General features: G+C 37.2%; 1 protein-coding gene across 5 annotated transcripts in view; it reads right to left on the reverse strand.

The window, feature by feature from the left end:
* slc39a10 (solute carrier family 39 member 10) overlaps window positions 1-16,356 on the reverse strand; it is a 76,154-nt gene extending 59,798 nt beyond the window's left edge. For 3 of the 5 annotated variants that reach the window (XM_069934618.1, XM_069934617.1, XM_069934612.1), the window contains exon 1: window positions 16,236-16,356. The gene's annotated coding sequence lies outside the window, so the exon portion shown is untranslated. Of the gene's footprint in view, window positions 1-15,892; window positions 16,101-16,127; window positions 16,195-16,235 lie in introns of those variants that run through there. The other 2 variants (XM_069934614.1, XM_069934616.1) reach the window with 2 other exon arrangements.
* Between the last annotated feature and the right edge of the window lie 1,137 nt (window positions 16,357-17,493).

The following is a 17,493-nucleotide window of genomic DNA, read 5'->3' on the forward strand; positions in this document are numbered from 1 at the left end:
GATAGAGATATTGATAGAGATATTGATAGAGATATTGATAGAGATATTGATAGAGATATTGATAGAGATATTGATAGAGATATTGATAGAGATATTGATAGAGATATTGATAGAGATATTGATAGAGATATTGATAGAGATATTGATAGAGATATTGATAGAGATATTGATAGAGATATTGATAGAGATATTGATAGAGATATTGATAGAGATATTGATAGAGATATTGATAGAGATATTGATAGAGATATTGATAGAGATATTGATAGAGATATTGATAGAGATATTGATAGAGATATTGATAGAGATATTGATAGAGATATTGATAGAGATATTGATAGAGATATTGATAGAGATATTGATAGAGATATTGATAGAGATATTGATAGAGATATTGATAGAGATATTGATAGAGATATTGATAGAGATATTGATAGAGATATTGATAGAGATATTGATAGAGATATTGATAGATAGAGATATTGATAGATAGAGATATTGATAGATAGAGATATTGATAGATAGAGATATTGATAGATAGAGATATTGATAGATAGATATATTGATAGATAGATATATTGATAGATAGATATATTGATAGATAGATATATTGATAGATAGATATATTGATAGATAGATATATTGATAGATATATATATTGATAGATATATATATTGATAGATATATATATTGATAGATATATATATTGATAGATATATATATTGATAGATATATATATTGATAGATATATATATTGATAGATATATATATTGATAGATATATATATTGATAGATATATATATTGATAGATATATATATTGATAGATATATATATTGATAGATATATATATTGATAGATATATATATTGATAGATATATATATTGATAGATATATATTGATAGATATATATTGATAGATATATATTGATAGATATATATTGATAGATATATATTGATAGATATATATTGATAGATATATATTGATAGATATATATTGATAGATATATATTGATAGATATATATTGATAGATATATATTGATAGATATATATTGATAGATATATATTGATAGATATATATTGATAGATATATATTGATATATATATATTGATATATATATATTGATATATATATATTGATATATATATTGATATATATATATTGATATATATATATTGATATATATATATTGATATATATATATTGATATACAGTATATATATTTATATACTGATATATATATATAATATTTATATATATAAATAACATAAAGTTCATGCTTTATTTATTGTTATATATGTTACTTATTATCTGTATTTTGAACGAATAAATAGTTTTTTTTTTAAATTTATTGAACCAGGCAGAAGAAACACAAAACTTGCCAGATTCATGTAAGACAGCAATAATTACAGTAATACCAAAGACCAGGAAGGATCCATTAACATCAGCATCATATAGACCAATATTTCTACTGAACTCAGATTACAAGATAGCAAAATTATTAGCAAACAGATTGGCCAAATGTGTACCAAAAATAGTAAATCAAGATCAAACTGGATTTATTAAGAAAAGATGAACAGCGGACAATGTCTGTAAACTTATTAATCTAATCCATGCAGTTCAAGGAAATAAGAAACCAACAGTGGCTGTTGCTCTAGACATAGAAAAAGCCTTTGACAGAGTAGAGTAGAATTACTTTTTAAAGTATTAATTGACTGAGAATCAAAGAACTCAAGTAAGCATGGGAGCATAGAATGACTTGAATATGGCCCATTGCAGGGTAGGGACAGTAAATTTTTTGACGACCTCAAGCTGATTAAGATTAGAAGGAATTGGGTAAACCAGAAGAGCACTGGAGAACATGGGTCAAAGTTAGAGCACTAGTTAGGACAAAGACAAAATTGGACACTCAGGAAAAGTCTAAAACACAAGTCCGAAACATCAACTGCCTTTGGATCTGCTTGACTGCTGAGTTTCCCTTGCATTTTTTTGTACTGCACTAAACCATGGCATCTGCAGATTTTCTTGTTTACCTTTGTTTGCCCTGTTACAGCAGGCAAAGAAGTACCATTAGCCTAGCACCACTATTAAAATGAAAAAGAGAAGCAGAAGGGAGTTCACTCAGAGCGTCTATGGATCCTGCCACACCTGTGCCCTCCTGTTCCATCCATCAGAGAACCCAAGATTGACATATCCATCCCCCTCCTCGGTGCTTGGTTCTGACCCATGCCGCCCCAAAGCAATTAAGAAGCTGGCAGCTCCTGAGTTCCTTTGAGAGCCCTGATTAATTCACAAATTTGTCCCAATAACTGATTTCTGGAAGCCAGTCAGTCACCCACAGTCCAGTCTGAAATCTTCAGGCATCCAGCACCATGATGGTCCATTGTTGCTGTCTCCTTTCTTGAAGGGTTCTCTCCATGGTTCTCCTTCTTGCCAAGGAAGGGATGCCAAGGAAGGGAGGAGGTGTTCTCCCACTCTGGTGCCCTGCAATGGCCTACAGGTTCCCTAGGTTTCAGACTCAAAGTCCGGGCTACAGAGCGTGGCGCTTCCATCTTGGGCACCAAACTGTAGATCCTCAACAGCTGGTCAAGTTCAGCAGTTAATTTGAATTGCATGGGCAATCTAGCAGGACCTTGGGCATTAAGACCCCATGGAGAAGTGCTGACTGCATTTCAGCTTCCCCACTCCTCCCATGTCTACACCAGTAGCAGTGCTATTCCTTTAGCAGTTGTAGCAGTGCTTTCAACCAATGTGGGAGATGCTGCTGGAATACCGAGAGTGGCAAAAGATGGCAGTGCATGTTAGAGAGAGTGCAATTTTTGCCTCTGTGCACCAGCAACAGAGGGAATTAGTGTGCAATGTGGTGGATGGGAATATAATTAAGTCAGTTGCTTTGTCCTCAACAGTCAACTCTACTCGGAAAAGCACTTATCTCTGCAAATGGAGAGTACTCCATCATATTTTGATGTTCATTGCAGATGGTCAAAAGCCTTTATGCCAGGATGCAAAGATTTTATCCCCCCTTTTATAACAATGCCCACTGGTTACTATGCAAATCTCCATAACAATGTAAAACTAATAAAATCTCCGGCCTAAATACAACATACATAACCAAAGTCTCAGCTACACTTCCAACCAGCCCACAGAAAAACTTAAGACACAAAACACACTAAGACTCACAAAACTTAGATCTCAACCAAAGCAAAGATAATAAACAAAATTCAGTTTGTTTGCTTATCTGAAGCAAAAAGATCTTTGTGAGAGAGCACAAAATTTGAAGTGGTCTTCTGGTGTTGCTTGCAGAAAGAGGAACAATGGCTTGGTCTAGATCCTTCTGCCTGCCTTCAGGAATGTTCATCCCTTTTAAAATTCTCAACATTCTAAACTGCCTCCCAGACAATGACTCTGCTTGGGCTTCCTTCCACTTCATAGCCACACCCAGTGGTGTTTTGTCTTCCAAGTCTAGAAATTTCTAGATCATCTTTTGGACAAGCCCAGTCCATCTCCCACTCTCTTAGAAGTCCACCTTCACCTTGGCCCTCTCAGGCAAACTGTCACTTTCCAACACAAAACCACACAACACATAGGCCAATACACAACACAGAACTCTGTAATACTATTTAAAAACTACCTCTGATAAATATTTAACTTCAATTGGGAAATATCTCCCAATAAAAGTTGTTATATATAGAGAATTTAGGTTAAAATGGCTTAAGTTAAAATGTGATGATTAATCATAAAAAGGGAAGCCAGAACGGACAGGGAGCTTACTAGCAGCCAAGGACAAAAAGTTCAGATGGATATGTTTTTTTTTAAACATATCTTTTCATGGTCATAGTGAGAGACATGCAGGAGACAAAAGATTGATAAGAAGGGTGAGAAACAGAATTTAGTGTATGTAGAGTTCGCAGCGTACGTAACGAACGTGATAATTAAAAATGCAGTTGTACTTAGAATGCTTTTGCAATACTAACCAATTAAAACAGTATAAATAAGAAGGGGAAGGGCAAACAACAAGGGTATAAAAATCAATGCACTGTATGTATCGGGGCTTAACTGGTGAGAAGCCAGTTGAGTCCAACTCTGCAGACTTGTAAATAAAGCTTGTCGTGTCATCAGTTTTAAAGAGACTCATGTGTGAGAAGTTTTATTTCTGACAAAAGTACTCTAGGATCCTTCAAAAGTTTCATCTTCAAAACCTGTCCCAATAAAATGCTTATATCCTTCTAAAACCTATCTAACAAAACTGATCCTACTTCTTTATTACATCTAAAACGTTGATCAGAACAATTCAAATGAAGTGCATGCAATTTATATGGAATATAATTAATATAAAAAACTAAATTGTACCATTTGATTTTTAACATTAATTGTATTAGTTACACTTTCAAAGCATAATTTTGACCATACTTCATCTTGAATCCATATATTTGAAACTTTCTCCCATCTAGATTTAAATAAATCCTTTTTCCGAGTAGTTTCTTGCAATTTAATATACATATTAGTAATAAATCTTTCAACAAATATATTCAATGGACTTTGTTCCAGCAATTTAAAATTTCTCCCTCATTTTTTTAAAATATGATTTCAATTGATAATAAGAAAAACAGTATATTATACTTACCTTTCAATTGACAAAAAGTCAAGAAAATAGATCCCAAAAAACAGTCCTGTTGTAGCTACTACAGTAGATGCTACTAAATAAAGGCAAACACACAAAAAGATAGTCAATTCAAGACTGGTTTATTGCAGACATACACAAACCTTTTATTCCCTGTTTGTTAATGAGCTCGTTAGTGAACAGCTGCTGGTCAACAGGATCAGTAGGTTAAAGCTATGAGCCATTAGTGCCCCGCCTCTTTAGGAGGAGCGTCATCTGATCCACTTGCTGTACTTTGGCACCCAGCACTGCTAGCCCGCGGTGTGTTAGGTAAGTCTTTGAACTGACGGCGGCGGTTTAAAATATTGCGCTGTGCGCCTGCTACAATTTTTTTTATTCCACAATTATATCAAACATCAAAATAACAGTTATCAACCATAAAAGGAATTAAAGGATTTTGATTTAATATCATTTTAGCCAACTGATAATTCTTCATTCCTCTTTCTACATGTACTCAAAATTGGTGTATCTGATTTTCCTTTTAATAACCCTTCATGCCATTTATACAAAATATGTTGTATTCTAGGAAAGATATTCACCTTCACACAATTAACTCTTCCTATGAAAGAAATTGGCAAATCTTTCCATCTTAATAAGTCTTTAATTTTCCTCAAAGGTATGTAATTTAAATAAATAATTTAAATTCTTATCAATAATAATTTCCAAATATTTAATTGCACTAGTCTACCATTTAACTTGAACATAATGTCCCAATCATTGGCATCACTTCATTTTTATCAATATTTACTTTGTAATCTGATACTAACCCATACTCTGCCAATCAATCATTTACTTTCCTTAATGAACATTCAGGGCTTGTAAGATTATAGTATTACAATCATCTACAAAAAAAATAATTTTGTGTTCTTTATCATGTATCTTAAAGCCCTCAATCTCATTATCTCTTCTAATCACCTCAGCTACAAGTTCTATAGCTAATGCAAAAAAAGAATAAAGGACATCCTTATCTCGATGATCTTTCCAACAAAAAGGATTTTGATATATGTCTGTATGTAATCACTTTAGCCTTTGGTTAATTATATAATGCTCTTATCCAATTTATAAAACTTGTCAGAATTCCAAAAACCTTAATTACTTTAAATAAATAGTCCCATTCTAATCTATGAAATGCTTTTTCTGCCTCTAAAGCTAAGGCCACTGATGGTATTCTTCTTTTATGAGCCATATCTAATAGATATAAAAATCTAACAATGTTATCAGCTGATCTTCTATTTTTTTAATAAAACCTGTTTGGTCCATATTAATCAATTTAGGCAAACAATTAGCTCGTCTATTAGCTATTAATTTTGACAAAATTTTATAATCGGTATTGAATAATGAAATCAGCCTATAAGAAGATGGAAGCAAAGGATCCTTCCCTTTTATTGAAATAACTGTTATTAACAGTTTTAAATTACTCCGGTAAGTCCCAAAGATCTTCCATTTGATCTAACAATCCCATAAATATCGGAATTATTAACTCTTTAAATTATTTGTAAAACTCCAGAGAGAAATCATTCTCTGCTGGAGCCTTGTTATTTGGAAAGGACATCAACAATTCTGTAGCTGTAAATAGATTTGTTAATTCTGTCTTCTATGCTTAACTGTGGTAAAGTAATTTTGGATAAATATTCATCTATTTTATCCCCATCTTTCAAAGATTCTGATTTGAATAATTTCTTATAAAATATCATAAACACAAATACCTTGTGTTTTATAAGTAAGATGACCCGAATCTTCTTTTATAGCTTCTATTGTTATTGATATTTGTTCAGTTTTCAATTGCCATTCTAAACCTTTATGTGCTCTATTTCCCAAGTCATAATATTTTTGTCAGGTCCATCTTGTATCACTCTCTACTTTATATTTATATTGTATTCAGCATCAATTTTTAAAAAATCCAACATTTTCCTAATGTTCATCATTCCCTCAATATCGTAATTCTTTTTCCATCTTTATTATTTCCTTTTCCAAAGAATTAACTTCAAACATGTATTCTTTTTTAACTTTAGCCGTATAACTTATTATTTGTCCCCTTAAATAAGCCTTCAAAGAATCTCCTACCACAAACTTATTAGTTACAGAATGTTCATTCAGGTCCATAAAAAAATTTTATCTGTTGCCTTATAAAATTACAAAAATCTTTCCTTTTCAACAATGCTGCACCAAATCTCCATCTATAACCTATATTTTGCTCCTCCTCCAATAAAACTGACATAACTAAAGGTGAATGGTCAGACAATATCCTCGCTTGAGGATATGAACTCTTGACTGAAGTTGAGAGGTGATTAAAAACATATCTATACAGGTATAAGAATAAAATGAATAATCCCTAGTATCAGGATGCATCTTCCTCCAACTATCCACAAGTTTCATTTCATTCCTAAAGTTTTTCACATTCCTTGTCACCCTATTTTAATCATAATTCCTCCTGATCTATCCAGCTTGGAATGAAAAGTAAAATTAAAGTCTCCTCCCATAATTATTTTCCCTTTTGCATTAGCTAACTGCGTAAAAACTTCATATATAATTTTTCCATCCTCTACATTCGATGAATAAATCTATTCAAAGTCCAACATTCAGAATATATTTTACAATTTATCATCTCATACTTCCCCACTTTATCAGTCATTACATCCAGTATTTCAATTGGTAAACTTTTATTTATTAATATCGCAGCTTTAGAATTAAATGAGGAAGAGAATTCCTCCCCTACCCAGTCTCTCTTTAATTTTGTATGCTCTATTTCTGTTGAATCAGTTTCCTGTATAAAAGCCATATCTGCGTCAGTTTTTTTCATACAATTCAATAATCTTTTTCTCTATCGGATTCTGAATTCCATTAATATTAATACTAACAAATAACAATTTCCCTGTCATTAGACATCCAACTTAAAACCTATATCCCTTCAGCGTAACCCTCCATCTCCCCAACCAACCCAACCCTCTCCATATATCTTGCATCTATAAACAGTCCATGATACAAATTTTAAAAAAAGATAAAGAAAAACCCCAGAGGTGCGTGATGGTAAATCGTCTCTATCACCCTGATCTATATGGGACGCAAAACTAGTCGCATTAATGCCCATGATAGCGCAGTGGTCAGCATCACATTCCCCACTAACTCACTCAAAGCACCATACCATCCGTTACTATAAACTTATCAATATACCTTTTAATCCAAGAATCTTATCCAGAACATTAGATCACACCCTGTATAGGTTAAACCTTCCTTCCCTTTTTTACCCTCTTGAAACATATTGCATTTTCAGTTACAGCAAAATCTCTCAGTTATATAATAAATTCCAGTATCTACAACCATCTGCTGATCTTTAGCAGGCAATGAATGGGCATTTTCCTTTGCTTCTTTAGGCTCAGTAAAAAATCTATTCCTCCCTTCCAGGATGAATACTTTCAGAACAGCTGGGCATAAGAAGAAAGGCATAGCCTTTCTTCCACAATACATCTTTAACCAAATTAAGCTCCTTTCTCTTTTTCAACAAATCAAAACTTATAACTGGATTAAAAAAAAATCTTATTTCCATTATAAATCAAAAGTGATTGTCTCTCTTTCACTTGTTTCTCAGCCAGCTCCAATATCTTCTCTCTTACTTCATAGCAAAGGAATCTGACAAGTTTTGGATGGGACCTTTGGTCAGGCTGAGGTTTAAGTCTTAATGCTCTATGGGCTTGTTCTATCTCCAATCACCTTGAAATGCAGCCTGACCCAAAGATTCTGGTATCCACCATTGCAAACATTTCTTCAAATCTTGACCCTCATCCCCTTCTTTAAGTCCAACAACCTTGATATTGTTCCATCTGCTAAAATTTTCCAAAATGCCTATCTTTTGCATTAACTGATTGTGCTCTACAGCTGCTTCTGTTTATACTTACTTCACTTGATCTTCCAGATTTTAAATCTCAAATCCATTCCCTTTAATTTTTTCATCAACTCTTTCAAATCAAGTGTCCACCTGCTGCATTAATCTTTCCATCTTATCACCATTCTTCCTTACTTCATCTGTTAACACTTCCATGGATTGTCGAATAAAGTCTAACATTTGCTTTAATTCACCAGAAGATAAAGAAGCTTCTGCACTTTTTTCAGCTTTTTTTCTTGATTGTAGGTCGTTCTTGTTCTTTGCCTTTCCAGGTTCTCTTCTTGATCACTGGAGTTGTGGATGTCTCTGGAATCTTTTTAAACATTTCCTCCATTTTTTTGTGCTCTGCACATGAACAAGGAGGATTATCAGTCTAACCCCATCTCATCATGCGGCAAGCCCTTGAGGTCAATGTTAATACAAGTTGGAGGGTACACTGATGGAATGTGAGGTGTTGTTCCTCCAATTTGTGAGTAGTCTCAGTCTGGCAGTTCATGAGACCATGGACAGACATGTTGACATGCAGAAGGGACAAGGAATTGAAATGGGATGTCACTCGATGATCTCCATTATTGCAGTGGACAGAGTGAACTTGCTGAGCAAAGTGATCTCCCAGTCTGTGTCCATAATTCCGATGCACAGACCACAGTGATCACCAGATTCAGTAGATGGCCCCTGAGGATTCACAAGAGAAGTACGAGGCGATTGGTGGGGAGAAGTGGACGAAGGAGTCATGGAAGGAGGAGAGGAGAAGATGTGTCAGGTGGTGGGATCATGTTGTAGTTGCACGGTTCTGGCAAAGAATGCAGAAACTAGTAGAGTGGTAGTTAAGTACAAGGGGTTCCCTTGTTGGAATGGGGGCATAGGGTGCCAGGGCAGAGGGGCAGGTAATGGAGGACATGCGGGTGAGGGCCCAGTTGATGATAGAAGAGGGAAAGTCACACTTTTTAAGGGGGTCATCTGGGATAATCAGGCATGAAAGACCTCGATCTGGGACCAGATGTGACAGGAATGGAATCCTTACAGGGTCAGGGTGTGAAGAGGTGTAGTCGAAGTAGCTGTGCTAGTGGGGTTGTAGAAAATGTCGTTAAGTTTGTCTCCTGAGATGGAGACTGACTGATCGAAAAAAGGGAATGCTGCTAGAGATGTATCAAAGTGAATTTAAATTTTAAATTTAAACATACGGCATGTTAACAGGCCAGTCCGTGCTGCCCAATTTACACCCAATTAACCTACAACCCCTGTACATTGCGGTGAGAGGAATCTGGAGCCCCTGGAGAAATCCCATGCAGACATGGGTAGAACGTACAACTCCTTATAGATAGCATGGGGTTCAAACCCCGGTCCCGGTCGCTGGTGCTGTAAAGGCATTGTGCTAGCCGCAACGCCAACTGCAATATTACATCCCAAATTCTATACGCAATACTGACTTAAGACCCATGTGCCAAAAGCCTTTTTGATGACCCTAATTTTGATGCTCTTTCAAGGCACAATGTACCAATTTGAGGTCGGGGTGGAAGTTGGCATCAAAAGTAAATAAAGTTGACGAGCTCTCATCACGGGTGCATGAGGCAGCACCAAAGTAGACATCGATGTAGAGGAGAAAGAGTTGAGGAGGGTTGCCTGTATAGGTTTGTGTCATGGATTGCTCCACATAGCTAGAAAAAAAGGTAGGTATAGCTTCCCCTTTGACTCGGAGAAAGAGGCACAAGTCAATGGAGAAGTTAATGAGGATGAACCAAGCTCTGCCAGCTAGAGGAGGTTGGGTCTACCATTGAGCAAGAAACAAAAGAAAACATTGGAGTTGGAATTCAATCTAACAAATATATTTATTTATTTCAATTCTTAAAAATATTTTTAATTCAGGTTACTTGACTTGGGTAATTATTTCTAAAACTATAAATAAAGTGGAGAAAATACTCTCAACTCCAAGGCACAGAGCCACAATCTCAAAAATTCTGCAATTGAGCATTTGTTAAACTGAAACTCATTAAAAGTAGTGAAAAAAAATCACCCATTATGTCAGATTCACTGCAAAACAGGCCAAGGTTTATACAATGTTGAGGCGGCTCCTACAGTAGAGCTACTAAAGAAATACAAACACACACCAGAGTAGTCAACTCAAGACTCATTTATTCAGGGTTTACAGGCTTCTTTTATATACTGTGTGTCGGCCCGGCCTCCATGGGACAAGGTGGGATGTCACTACGAGTTTGCTGCCAATCCACAGGACCAGCAAGTTTAAATTTAGCCTTGTAAGTGACCCGTGCCTTCCTCAGCACTCAGTATCCCTCGCGTGTGGTCCATTAGGTGAGTAGGCAGGCGTCTGCATTAGAGTTCTGCACACCCAAATACTTTTTTTTAAATACACAATTTCTATTCTCAAATTTCATACCTGATAAAGCTGCAGCTGATGAAATCTTCACCAAACAAATTTATTTTGAGCAATTCCATGTTCCTATCTGATAAACTTACCATAAGATTTATAATAACCAATTTTCACCAGGGCAAATGTTACTTAATGAGGAAGATTGGCACTTTTAATTGATACAATACATAAAAGTGCTGGAGAGACTTAGCAGGTTGTGCAGCATCTATAGGAAGCAAACAATAACTACCAGTAATGTTTCTAGCCTGAGCTCTTCAATAAGGTATGACCAAAAAGCAGGCAGACGTTTGAACAAAAAGGGGAGGAGAGGAAGGTAGAAGGGGCAGAGGACCACAAGCCAAAAGGCAAAACCCAGTAGCAACAGACATTCACCAAGACAAGTAGTTAAACAAAAGTTGCTTTTAATTATCTTTAAATATGAAAACAGAATCAAATTTTAACAACTCTATTAACTTAACTAACCTAACTTAACCCCCTTCCAATTCTAAGCACATGTGTATGTGATGTGTGCATAAATTCAAGAAAAGTTATTTGAGTCACAGTCCAATCTCACTTCTTATTCTTCCAAGTTCACTGGTTACAGGCAATTCTTATACTGTGCACAGAATTTAACATGCATAAAGTTCACCAGGCTTTGGTGCTTGAAAGGTAAATGTTTACTGCTCAGGAAAGTTCTTTGTAGGTTCGCAGAGAGAGATTTGTTGTTCCAGGATTTCCGCAACTGAGGTCCCACCATTAGTCACCTCAATGTCTTGCTGATGAAACTTGCCCCATCAGGATTCTCCAGACGATAACCTCTTTGTTTCAGGCTACCATAGAATTCCTTTCTGTTCCACTTATTCCAAGAGAAATATCCGACAGATGGCACTTCCAGCCATCCACTAATCTGGAGCTTTAGTTTCAGTTCCAATAAGCTTCTGCTTGTTTCAGCTGTGACTTTCTCTCTCTCAAAACCACCCCTCCTTCTCCAGCAAACAATAGGAGTTAGTCTTCTGCTCCCATCTGTTGTTTTTGGGTAAACAAGAACCCAGGAGTGACCTTTGAGTAAGCACCTTGCAGAAAGGTCAGAAGTCTTGTAAAAATGTTCAACACAGACCCCCCTGACTCCTTCAAGACAATGGTCTATTAATTTCATGACACCATTTCAATTAAGCTTGTGAAATGTGCATAGCATAGGTTGTGAAATACGCATAGCATTCTCGGTTCTGTAAAGTCACTGAATGAATTCTTCAGTATTTTAAATAATATCTGTTTTAAAGTGTGTGTGTATGTAACCTACTCTGGTTTTACCAATTTATCTCCCAAATACATCTACAAATATTACATCACAAACAGCAGAAGAGAAAAAAATGAGAAGTGATAGGGGAGAAGTAGATCTGATTGGAGGGGTATCTGAATAGAGGGGTATTTTTCTTAGTGTTGCATCACTGAGTTACATCAGCATTTTTATATTGCACATTATCATAAAGAATGTCATCTACAATGCCATCAACAGGTTGACATAAACATTTTAATTACAAATGTAGACACAGGAATTGATGATAGTGCAAGACCACAATTAACCTGTTTAAAATACGGATTGCTTTATATTTTGAAGTGTAGTTACTCTTCATTCACTTGAAGACTATACCCATACTTAACATTGGGTGCAAAATCACAAGTTTGAATTTTTCAAAATAGCAACTCTATACTTCATAAAAAAAAATCTGTTTGAAAATTGTTTTTCTCTGCCCCTAATTCTAATTTAGAAACACAGTTAACATGATTATTAATTAATGCAAATTTGCAAGCTGGCATTATGACAACCACTGTTGGAATAATGTTTTTTTTAGTGTGATTATGAAATGCATTTCAAGCAATCTGTTGCATGCCTACTAAATAAATTATTTCATGACAAGACTTGTAAAACCCACTTCATTTACTCAACATTTACCATGAAGATACCATAAATGATCATTTGCCCACAAATGAAATAGTTATAAAATCCAAAGTAGGTTAAAATCAGATTTTTCTCCACTGTAGCAAATTATATCGGGAGTTTTAAAGGCCAAATAATTCACTTTGCTTGCAATATTTGATTTACATCTGAATTCAAGTAAAAATTGAGTTGTCAGTACAATAAAGGCTTGAAATGTTTGCAACTGATTTTGAAATACAGGAAAGCATTAAGTTTAACAATTTTGTAAATGTTGTTGTACACGAAGTAAAGGCAACAGGCCTTGCAGGCCTCCAAATTATATAAATTGAAACACATCAGATAAAATAAATTGTAAAAATTTACAAAAAATGTAAAGACAAAATTCCTAAGGTTGCCATCATGGATACTATTGTTTGAAAGCGTAGACAGAAAGGAGGGCATCTGAAATTAGGAGACAAATGCAAGACACTGATAAATCAATACAGGTATAGCAATTCAAAAGCTTATGCACCAACCACTTTAAGAACTTGGAAGGAGCAGAAATAGTATCATTTCAATCAAAGACAAATCTGGATGTACAAGTGAAAAAGGAAGAATTTTGGACAAGAGATAGAATAATTGGTGATGGCAGCTTTGGCAGTGTAGGAAGTTTCATGGGGAAGAGCAACTTGTATGGAACAGCAAAAACAAACACAAATTTGAAGATACTGGAAACTTGAGCAAAGAAATGCAGGTCAGACAGCATCCACGAGCAGAAATATAGTTAATATTTTTGGTCTGTTGAGGCATTAACATCAAATGTATCATGCTTCCAATTTTTCTATGTAATAAACGTACATTTTAGCAACTATTGGATTGGTATCATTGAATTTGGTAGATACAACATTCACAAGATATGCAAATTGCCAATGTATAAATCAAGGTTGCAGATGGCATTACATCTCTGACCATACATTTGTCTGCCAAATTAGAATTCAAATGCAAATGTTACAACGCAGCCCAAAATTTTTAAAAAGAAACTGAATTTCAAATTTTTTTACTTCATCATTAACTTGCCCAGTTATCTCACAATGGTGTATGAAATACTTGGATTCAGACAGATACCAACAGATGGATCCAATAATATACTCAGCAGTGTCCAAAATACAACTTCAAATGGCATTCTACAACACTACCACTGTCTAACCAATAGGATTCATGATTGATTTTACCCCTATTTCTCAGATGGATCAACTGTTTACATTACTTAGCCAGGATGTGATGTGTAAATTTCAGTGAAAGATTAAAAAATGCATGCAAAAATGACAATGATGTAATAGTCATGGAAGATTTCAATATGCAGATTGATTGGGAAAACTAAATTGGTGCTGGATCCCAAGAGAAGGAAATGCTTTGAAATGGTTACTTCGAACAATTTGTAGCTGAGCTAAGGAAATGACAATTCTGGATTTGAGTGTTGTTTAATGAATTAGGAGTTGATATGAGAGCTGAAGGTAAATAAACCCCGAGGAGGCAGCAATCATAATATGATAAATACCTGTACAATTCACCCTGCAGTTTGAAACAAGCCAAAATCAAACATGTCAGTATACCAGTGGAATAAAGAGGACAAAAGGGGTATGAAAGTAGAGATGGCCAAAGTTGATTAGAAGCAGACACCACCAGGGATGACAGCATGCAGCATTTATTTGGAAAGTGCTAAAATATAAAAGCAGGAATAAAATGCAAAGGCTTTTGAAGGCATTAGTCAGACCACAAGGAACATTGAGAGTAATTTTGGGCTCCATATCTAAGAAAGGATGTGTTGGCAGTGGAGAGGGTCCAGAAGTTTACAAGGATGATCCCCAAAGTGAAAAAGTTAACCATAGGAAAACCATTTGAAGGCTCTGGGTTTGTACTTGCTGGAGTTTATTAGATTGGTGGGGGCAGGGGTTGGGGAGAAGAGATCTCATTGAAAAAAACCTGTAGCATGGATGCGGAAAAGTTGGTGGGAGAGTCTTGAACCAGACAGCTCAGCCTCAGATTACAAAAAAATAGAGGCCCTTTAGAATTTATTGTCCCAGAAGGGTGGTGAATTTATGGAATTTATTGCTACAATCCGCTGCAGATGACAAGTCATTGGCGATATTTAAGACAGAAGTAGATATATTCTCGATCAGGAAGGGAATCAAGGGTTACAAGGCAGGTTGAAAAGGAGAGTAAATCAGCCATGATAGAATGGCAAGGCAGTTTCGACGGGCCAAATGGCCTCCTCCCACACCTGTCTTAAGGTCTTCAGCATCCTTGAATAAAATGAACAAGCATGACAGGCTGAGAGAAAAAAAAAATTGGGTTTATTCAACACCAAGTAGCATTACCAAGTGAAACCTTTTGGACAAATAGTCACAAACGAAATATTGACCTCTTTCAACTTTTTATTTGATGGCAAGTATTTTTCGGATAACTGGAGTGACAAGTTCACATTCGAGCAATTAATTTCGCATGGTGAGAGTGAAAGGGCACGCGTGACGGTACCCGCAATGGACAAACCATGATGGAGTAACATTTCAGGGTACAGCAGCAGTAGCAATTCAACGTGCAACTGTTACATAAACCTGTAATAGATTCACCAGCTTTAAAACGTGAAAATACCCAGTGTTGAAATAAGGTATTGTATTCGGATTTTTAACGTCTGCAACAAATAGCGTGAGTCGGCAATTGAGAAGCAATAAAATTTGGAGATTGCATCTCCTCACACGCTGTCCTCTTTCTTCCCCCTCCCCAACGTGCGATTTAACTGCTCACATAGTTATTCCCGTCAAAACAAATCAGGAATAAACCGTGTAATGTGACAATAATCCAAACCGCAGCGTTCGCGGGAGGGTCAGCAAAAACAAAGGAGATCATCCCTGGCCCCCATTACTCCGAAGGAAGGTGAGGGGGGGGGGGGGCAACAGTAAACTCAGCCCCAAGAACAAGAAGAAAAATAAACAAAGCTGACCAGGGACCCCCCCACCCCCACCCCCTCCCCCACCCCCTCTCCCTCCCCCTCCCCCAATTCACTGACCGCTCCTTATCTAACGCGGGGAAGCATGATCATTTCCTCCGACTCGAACCATGCGGCGGATACCGGCATTTAAATGGTTTTGGGGGGGGGGGTCCGAAATAACGGCGCGTTAACAACGCCTCGATCAAATGAAGGGGTAGTAAGACCCATCTCCAATCGTTCCCTCCCCCCCCCTCTCCTTCCTGTCCTTTGTACACGAGCGAGCTTTTTTTTAAAAAAACAAGTCAGAATCGACCCTGGAAAACGAGCCCGGTCCTGAGCACACGGGCGCCATCCAAGCGAACGATAGCACAAGCCGCCCAGCTCCGTTGTGAGAAGCAAAAACAAATGGGTGTTTAAATACCTCACTCGAGTGCCGTGTGCATCCTCTCCGCTCGGTACCAACAGAAGGAGCACGAGGCGGGCCCGTCCGGCGAGGCAGGGCCGCGCCGCCTTGCGATGCGCGCGCAGCCGCGCCGCCCGCCCCCCCCCTGCGCCAGACCCGCGCTCATCCGCTTCCCAGTTTCTTTTGAAAAGGATGGCCGACGGCGCGAGCGCGCGCTCCCCTTCCCCACCCCGGGCAAAATGGGCGCGCCCTCTCTCCCCCCCCCCCCCCCCCCCCCAACTCCCTGCCGCTTTGTTTGATCGGATGAGGGCGAATGGTGTGAAAGATTTCACTCAATCACGAGACGAGACGGCGACCCCGTGTGGCGGGAGAGGTCTCGGGCCGTCAGGCTCGGAAGTGGTGGTGACCTGGCGTGGGGCTGCATTCACGCCAAACCGGAGACCAGCCCAGACGTGAATCCGCTCGAAGCATCAGTGAGTGGGCAGGAACCGAAAACCTCTTCCCTTCCTGGTCCATCACTCCACGACTGGGCCCTCCTCATTCGACACATTTTCGTGATTGAGTGAAATCACCCCTCGACTTACTGCAGAGAAGAAGAGTTTATTCTCACAGACGTGGGTTAAATGTACAAATGTGACACACTTCCTCCCACCCTCACACCTTGTTGAAGGGCTCAAGCCTGAAACGTTGGTCTTTGCTCTATAAAATGCACTATAAAATATACTCCAGCATTGCGTTTTTACCCTTTTTTTTGTTTCAACCACTTGGGTATATCAAATACATCAACTACAATTATGCATTAAATTAAAATACAAAAGTCTGCAGACAATGCTGGAAAAACTACAGGTCAAATAAAATGCTTCATGTAAGATAAAGATACATAACCAACATTTCAGACTTGAGTCTTCATCAAGGTATGATAAAGTGTGGTTAGTGTAACGCCATTATAGGTCCAAGACCCAGTTTCGAATCTGCTGCTGTCTGTAAGGAGTTTGTCTGTCTGCGTGGGTTCCCCCCCCCCCCACCCCTCAAAATGGACAGGGTTAGATATGGGTGCACTTGGGTGGCATGGCTAGTGGACGGGAGGGGTCTGTGCTGCATCTCTCAATTAAATCTAATAAAAGGCAAGATAAATATTCACAGTTGTGCAATGCAAGAAAAAAATTGACATTTCAATAATACAGACAGATCTTTTGGTGGCCCATGAGTAGTTTATTTTAATTTAATAATATAGTATGTATGGTAACAGGCCCTTTCAGACCACAAACACTTGCCG

The sequence above is a fragment of the Narcine bancroftii genome, chromosome 4, assembly GCF_036971445.1.
Source record: "Narcine bancroftii isolate sNarBan1 chromosome 4, sNarBan1.hap1, whole genome shotgun sequence".
Lineage (NCBI taxonomy): Eukaryota > Metazoa > Chordata > Chondrichthyes > Torpediniformes > Narcinidae > Narcine > Narcine bancroftii.